Source organism: Coregonus clupeaformis, unplaced genomic scaffold (assembly GCF_020615455.1).
Source record: "Coregonus clupeaformis isolate EN_2021a unplaced genomic scaffold, ASM2061545v1 scaf1120, whole genome shotgun sequence".
In the NCBI taxonomy this organism is placed as follows: Eukaryota; Metazoa; Chordata; class Actinopteri; order Salmoniformes; family Salmonidae; genus Coregonus; species Coregonus clupeaformis.
The window spans coordinates 172,466-180,755 of NW_025534574.1; the positions used below are offsets into that span (position 1 = coordinate 172,466).

Sequence of the window (8,290 nt, forward strand, 5' to 3'; positions counted from 1 at the left end):
GACATTACTGGCAAGAAATGTCAAAAAGGCGTTTTGAGGCCTTTCTCACTGGCTGCTCCACGTGTCACCACTGAGGTTAGAGTGATGAAAACCAAGACACTTGGTTGTTGTTACCATTGGTACTTCCTGTCCTCCTAGGATTAGTGGTGCAGGTTGTGGATGGTCCTCTGACCAAGGGCTAAATGTGCCAGTTGCCATCACCCTCTGCCCTCTTTCGGTGGTGTAGCTGTGGAGCCAGGCTAGTAACCTTGGACACAGTTCAATGTCAGTCAGATGTTGCAGGAACTTTGCGTGATCGACTCGATCAACGGCTTTGGACACATCAGCAAGTAACACACTCACCATTGTTGGGTTTATGGAGTCTGTAGCTGTCAGCCAGGAGTATGTGGCTTTCACAAGGGCGGTAGTAGTGCTGGACTTTGGGAGGTGGTCATACTGATTCGTGCACTCAGATAAAACTGTCCCCTGCCAGCAGGAGGTGTTAACAATGTGTTTGATGACAGGGGCTAGATCTTCTGCATGCTCTTTAGTAGCCAGGTTAGAATGCCATCAGGCAAGATGGCAAGAGGTGTGGTGCTTGTCCATGCCTCAGCAAAGAAGCCATTCAAAACATCAGCCACGTCGTTGTCTTCAATTCCCTCAACCTGTATTCTCCCTCCTGATGTTTTCTTTGGTCCCAGTCCTTTGTTAATGAAGTCCCACCATTCCTTAGGGTTTTTCTTCTTTGAGTCCTGTCTGTGATCTTGTCTTTGACCACTTGTTTCATGTCTGGATGGGAGTTTGTCAGCATCTTGATGGGCAGGTGATTTAAGTCTCCACACAGGATGAGACCCATTTGGGGAGAGGACATCCTGATCACATGGACAGTGATTATGAGATAATCCACAGTGTTCTGCTGCAGTGTTTTGTCATGTGCCCATGGTGGATGTTAGAGCACTCCACTACCAGAGATGAAACTGAGCTGGGGTGTTGTTTAGGACGGAGCTGAAGACACTCAAACTCTTCTTTCTCTAGGTCAGTTATTCTTCTCTTTGCCTGCATACTGTGATTCACATACATAGCCACACCCCCTCCTCGCATCCCCTCTCTGGACCTGTCATTTCTGAACAGCTGATAGTCTTTGTCATCAGAACAGTCTCAATTTGTCGGGGCATGGACTCTACAAGGTGTCGAAAGCGTTCCACTGGGATTTTGGCCCATGTTGACTGCAAAGCTTCCCACAGTTGTGTCAAGTTGTCTGGCAGTGTATTTCTACTCCGAATAGCTCGTTCCATCTCCTACAACAGATGCAAAATTGGATTGAGATCTGGTGCCTCGGAAGGCCACTGCAGTAACCTGAATTTACTGTCATGTTTGTGGAACCAATCCTGGACAAGCCTTGGGGCATGGGGCATAATCCTGCTGGAAAAATATATTTGCAGATGGATACACTGCTGCCATGAAGGGATGCACCTGATTGGCAATGATGTTTAGATATCCTGTGGCATTCAAACGTTGCACCACTTATATCAAGGGGCCCAATGTGTGCCATGAAAACACACCCCACACCACCACCACCATCCTGCAATGCTGACACACAGCATGGATGCATGTACTCATGGTTTCCTCCATACCCTTGTCCTCCCATCAGCATGAAACAGCAGGAACTGGAATGTTTTTCTAATTCTCCAGTGTCCAGTGTTTTCATTCCATAGCCCACTGCAACTGCAGTTTCTTGTTTTCTGCTGAAAGCTAATGGGGATCCATAACAACTACATCATTAAGGATCATAGCTTTCACCTGGGTTCACCTGGTCAGTCTATGTCATGGAAAGAGCAGGTGTCCTTAATGTTTTGTACACTCAGTGTGTTGTGTCTAATAGATAATTCCCACAGAAAACTGCAGAGGGAAGCACTACATCCCAGTCAACCAACAGACCCCATTGTGAGACGCCTCAAAGAGGATATTCAACCCTAAGGTCAAATTCAAGGTCATCTCAATATTTTACAGTAGAAGCTATCTAAGCACAGCAAAACTGACAAGGTGCACACTGATCAGTAAAGTAAAGAGATGCCAACATTCTACAATGCTCTGCACAGTTCTCTCACAGTGAGAAAAAATAGGATTACAATAGTGTTCTACGCTTTCTTCATTTGATCCAATCCACTACCACTTCGTATGTATACGTTGGTGTGTTTTTAAATGAACCAATCTGAAGAATCTCGTCTCACAGTCAGTGCAGTGATAAGTCTTCTCTCCAGTGTGTAACCATTGGTGTGTTTTTACGTTGCCCAATCGGGAGAAACTCTTGCCATATTAAGAACAGAAGTAAGGATTCTCTCCTGTGTGTGTTCTCTGATTACCTTTTAGCTCAGCTGTTGTTTTAAAACATTTTCTACAGTCAGATCAGTGGTAAGGCTTCTCTCCTTTATGTTTACCTTGGTGTCTTTATAAATGGCCCATTTAAAAGAAAATCTTTCCACAGTCAGAGCAGGAAAACGGCTTCTATCCTGTGTGTGTTCTTTGATGAACTTTTAGCTGATATGATGTTGTGAAGCAATTTACACAGTCAGAGCAGGAGTAAGGCTTCTCTCCTGTATGTATACGTTCATGTGTTTTTAAGTGGCCCAGTTGAGAGAAACTCTTCCCACATTCAGAGCAGGAGTAAGGCTTCTCTCCTGTGTGTGTTCTCTGATGAATTTTTAGATTAGTTGATGATGTGAAGCATTTCACACAGTCAGAGCAGGAGTAAAGCTTCTCTCCTGTGTGTTTTCTCTGATGAAGTTTTAGCTCAGTTGATATTGTGAAGCATTTTCCACAGTCAGAGCAGAAGTAAGGCTTCTCTCCTGTGTGCACTCTCTGATGAGTTGTCAGAGCCCCTGCTGTTGTGAAGCTCTTACCACAGGCAAAGCAGGAGTAAGGCTTCTCTCCTGTGTGTATACGTTCATGTGTTTTTAAGCTGCCCAGTCGAGAGAAACTCTTCCCACAGTCAGAGCAGGAGTAAGGCTTCTCTCCTGTGTGTGTTCTCTGATGAATTTTTAGATCAGTTGATGAATTGAAGCATTTCACACAGTCAGAGCAGGAATACGGCTTCTCTCCTGTATGTATACGTTTATGTTGTTTTAAGTGGCCCAATTGAGAGAAACTTGCCCCACAGTCAGAGCAGGAGTAAGGCTTCTCTCCTGTGTGTGTTCTCTGATGAACTGTTAGCTTAGATGATGTTGTGAAGCATTTCACACAGTCAGAGCAGGAATACGGCTTCTCTCCTGTATGTATACGTTCATGTTTTTCTAAGTGGCCCAGTCGAGAGAAATTCTTCCCACAGTCAGAGCAGAAGTAAGGCTTCTCTCCTGTGTGTATCCGTTGGTGTGATTTTAACTTGTCATGTACAGAGAACCTCTGGCCACAGTCAGAGCAGAAATAAGGCTTCTCTCCTGTATGTATACGTTTATGAATTTTTAAGCTGCCTAGTTGAGAGAAACTCTTCCCACAGTTATAGCAGGAGTAAGGCTTCTCTCCTGTGTGTGTTCTCTGATGAACTTTTAGCTGAGCTGATGATGTGAAGCATTTTACACAGTCAGAGCAGGAGTATGGCTTCTCTCCTGTGTGCACTCTCTGATGAACTGTCAGAGCCTGTGATGTTGTGAAGCTCTTCCCACAGTCAGTGCAGGAATACAGACTCTCTCCCATGTGTATTTTTAGGTGTAGTTTTAGCTTTGATAGAATTGGGAAAATCTCCTCACAATGTGGGCAGTGGTGAGACCTCTTAGCTCTGCGAACTTCCTGCTGTTGCTCTCTGGATGTAGAGAATGTCTCAACGTCACCTGTGTGAAAAGCATTTTAAAAAAGTCAATTGGTGTGATATGCACTGAGTGTACAAAACATTATGAACTCTTTCCAGGACATATAATGAACAGGTGAGAGCTATGATCTCTCATTGATGCCACTTGTTAAATCCACTTCAGATCAGTGTCGATGAAGGGGAGGAGACAGATTAATGAAGGACTTTTAAGCCTTGAGACAATTGAGACATGGATTGTGTATGTGTGCCATTCAGAGGGTGAATGGTGTGTTTTAATCAAATCAAATACAAAAGCTGAAGAATATACGCACATCCAGGTAATCAAATCCACCATATGCACTGAGCTTGTCTGACAGGTTGAAGCGCACTAAATACTAAATAAATGATAAGCGTACCAGAGAGTCTGTTGTAACGTTTTATTGTTAAGCCTTTATTACAGCAAAGACTAAAAACAGTTGCATTGATTTGTGAATACAATTTCCGAAATGGAACGGTTTATTTATTGTTTACGCTAATGAATCAAGAGTTGCTTTGTTATTTTAAAACCAAAAATGCTTGATTGCATTTCAATGACTTGCATGGTGTGTGATGACATGAACAAATGACTGATTGATACAGTAGCCTATATACAGTGTGTAAGAGTATTCCAAGATAAATATACAACACAGGGAATTAACGATCAATGGAGACAGTTGTTTTTCAGTTCAACATCTGTTTAGTATCTATGTAGGGGTTCCAGTCCGGGACTCATAGCTACATGTGGCAAGTTCGCATTGGTCCAAATGGTCTATACATTGAGCCTGAAATGGGATACTTGGTATTTGGCCATTGGACCAATGTTATTGCAAGGAATTCTAATTGGTCAACCACAGGCAAGGCTTGGGTATAAACTACATCCTGTCTCTTTGTTCAGTGGGAAAACACTGAGGACAGGGAAGAATAAACATCTACAATCTACTTTCAAGCATAACAATGATTGGTTCTTTTTGAATAAATATATTTTTCTCCCCCTGATTTGCTTTGGGGTCTGTGTTATTGAAGAATAACATCAACTGCTAACAAGTGCATTCGGAAAGTAATCAGACCCCCTTGACTTTTTCCACATTTTGTTACGTTGCAGCCGTTTTTAAAATTCGTTTTTTTAAATAATAATCCTCAGCAATCCAAACAAAATACCACATAATGACATCGCGAAAACAGGTTTTTAAAGTTAAACAGAACTACCATATTTACATAAGTATTCAGACCCTTTGCTATGAGACTGGAAATTGAGCCCAACCTGTTTCCATTAATCATCCTGGAGATGTTTCTACAACCTGATTGGAGCCAATCTGTGGTACATTCTATTGATTGGACATGATTTGGAAAGGCACACACCTGTTATATATAAGGTCCCACAGTGGACAGTGCATGTCAGAGTAAAAACCAAGCCATGAGGTCGAAGGAGTTGTCCATAGAGCTCCGAGACAGGATTGTGTCACGGCACAGATCTGGGCAAGGGTACCAAAAAACTTCTGCAGCATTGAAGGTCCCCAAGAACACAGTGGCCTCCATCATTCTTAAAATGGAAGAAGTTTGGCACTACCAAGACTCTTCCTAGAGCTGGCCGCCCGGCCAAACTGAGCAATCGGGGGAGAAGGGCCTTGGTCAGGGAGGTGGCCAAGACCACGATGGTCACTGACAGAGCTCTAGCGATCCTCTGGAGATGGAAGAACCTTCCAGAAGGATAAACATCTCTGCAGCACTCCAGCAATCAGGCCTTTATGGTAGAGTGGCCAGACGGAAGCCACTCTTCAGTAAAAGGCACATGACTGCCTGCTTGGAGTTTGCCTAAAGGCACCTAAAATTAGACCATGAGAAACAAGATTCTCTGGTCGGATGAAACCAAGATTGAACTCTTTGGCCTGAATGCCAAGTGCCCCGTGGGAGGAAACCTGGCACCATCCCTATGGTAAAACATGGTGGTGGCAGCATCATGCTGTCGGGATGTTTTTCAGCGTCAGGGACTGGTAGACTAGTTAGGATCGAGGCAAAGATGAACTGAGCATAGTACAGAGAGAGATCCTTGATAAAAAAACCTGCTCCTGAGCGCTCAGGAACTCAGACTGGGGCAAAGATTCACCTTCCAACAGGACAACGACCTTAAGCACACAGACAAGACAGAGCAGGAGTGTCTTCGGTACAAGTCTCTGAATGTCCTTGAGCAGCCCAGCCAGAGCCCGGACTTGAACCCAATCGAACATCTCTGGAGAAACCTGAAAATAGCTGGGCAGCAGCACTCCCCATCCAACCTGACAGAGCTTGAGAGGATCTGCAGAGAATAATGGGAGAAACTCTCCAAATACAGATGTGCCAAGGTTGTAGCATCATACCCAAGAAGATTCAATGATGTAATCGCTGTCAAAGGTCTGAATACTTATGTAAATGTGATATTTCCATTTTTTATTATTTAGCTAAAATGTCTAAAAACCTGTCAAGGGGAGGTGCAGAAATATTCTGTTCTTAAGGAAGGAGGCAAAGGACAACAGTCTAGTTTCAGTTCCTGATAAGGCAGGCCAGTTGCGGAACTAGGGAGGAGCAAGGAATCCGGCTCGAGGTCATGTCAACAGATGAAGTGAGAAGAAACCTCTGGGAGGGGGGCCAGAGGGGCCCACCACAACGACCCTCCTACTACAGTCCTATCTCACACGCATACACTTTCACGCCCACGAAGGTTCTAGCATCAGGCAGGGCCATGACTACACCAGTGAGAAGAACCAATTAAGTTCCTGACTAGCATCAGAGATGTATTGACCCCGTCTAGTAGGAGGTTATAAATATATATGTGCTTGTGTAATCATGCTTTGTCTTTGCAGCTGTTTGACCCTGTGGGTGAATAAACTTAGTTTGAGCTTTCCTAGATGTCCGTTTTAGTTTGTTCAGAACCTAACAGAATGCTTCATAATGAAAAAGGTTCATAATGAAAATTATCTAACGGGCTAAAATTATGAACGCGATGTGCTTTATCTATTACCTAGTGCACAAGTTGACTACAGGTCTTTATTTAAATAGTACTAATATTCAAAGCCCAAAAACGTCACTAAGCAGAATACTAACTAAAATGCTAACTAGTACTAAGGAAACATCATAGAGAACGCTAACTAAATGCTAACGAGTGCATTGCAAACATTTTGTACAGTTGCTGACCTCAACTATACAAGTAACTCAAGCGTTTATCACAGTTTGCTGCACGCACAAACCTAATATTATCCAGCAAGGCTCTTGATCCAGGAGGATGGGATTCTCTGCTGTTAAACCCCAAGCGAATGCTTGATTTTGGAAGAAGCTATCCACTAGATAGCTAACTAACTACTAAATTAGCAAACCAAATGGGCAACTGCAGAGCATTTAACACATTGTAGAATGTTACCTTAATAGTTATAAGATATCTAGCTGGCAAACTTTTAGTTGTGAATTCCATACTGTAATTAGATCACCTGGCGCATGCTGCAGGACAGAGAGTGACTCACAAGGCTCCGGTCTCTTCTCGTTGACTGGGGACTACCGTAAGCTACATAATAATGGGACGTAATGTTCTTTAACTCATAACGTATTGCACAAGTTGACTGCAGGTATTTACTTAAAAGTAGCTACAAATATTCAAAGTGAATAAATAAAAACTTCCAAAATAAATAGTTTAAACTGTACTGAAAACCCATCCAGTGTCTTTCTCCAAATATCCTGGTATCCAGTATACCACCCAAGCCTAGTAACTACACAGACTCATTTCATAGAAGTTCTAATTACTGGCAGTTTGTCTACTTCACTTCTTTAGTCTACTCTCTGAGCACTCCAGATAGCCCAGTTAATAAAACACATGCTGGTATTTATGTATTTTGGTTCTTTGGTATTTTATTAGGATCCCGATAAGCTGTTGCAAAAGCATCAGCTACTCTTCCTGGTCCACACAAAACATGAAACATGACATAATACATCAAAATAATGACAGACAGAACTACATAAAAACATTTTAAAAAGGCACACGTAGCCTACATGTCAATACATACAAAAAACGATCTGGGTCAAATAGGAGAGAGGCATTGTGCCGTGAGGTGTTAGCTTTATCTGTTTTGCAAAGCAGATTTGCTGTTTATTTGAGCAATATGAGATGGAACGGATGTTCCATGTAATAGCAGTCATATAATACTGTACACTTTCTTGAATTTGTTCTGGATTTGGGGACTGTGAAAAGACCCCTGGTGGCATGTCTGGTGGGGTAAGTGTGTGTGTCAGAGCTGTGTGTAGTTGATTATGAAAACAATTTGACATGCATTGGCCATCTGATGACAATGAAGAGCAAGACGTGTCGCTCTGTTCTGGGCCAGCTGCAGCTTAAATAGGTATTTTTTTTTATTTATTTATTTTATGGGGGGTAGATCAGCTTTAATATTGCAGATAGATTGTAACTTCCATCAATCTAATTGTCTGTATACTTCCAATCCCCCATTTTGTTCACATACATATATATAC

At 42.7% G+C, this 8,290-nt stretch overlaps 1 pseudogene; it reads right to left on the bottom strand.

The window, feature by feature from the left end:
- Positions 1-2,313: 2,313 nt before the first annotated feature.
- LOC123486302 lies at positions 2,314-3,446 on the bottom strand (annotated as a pseudogene).
- Positions 3,447-8,290: the final 4,844 nt, after the last annotated feature.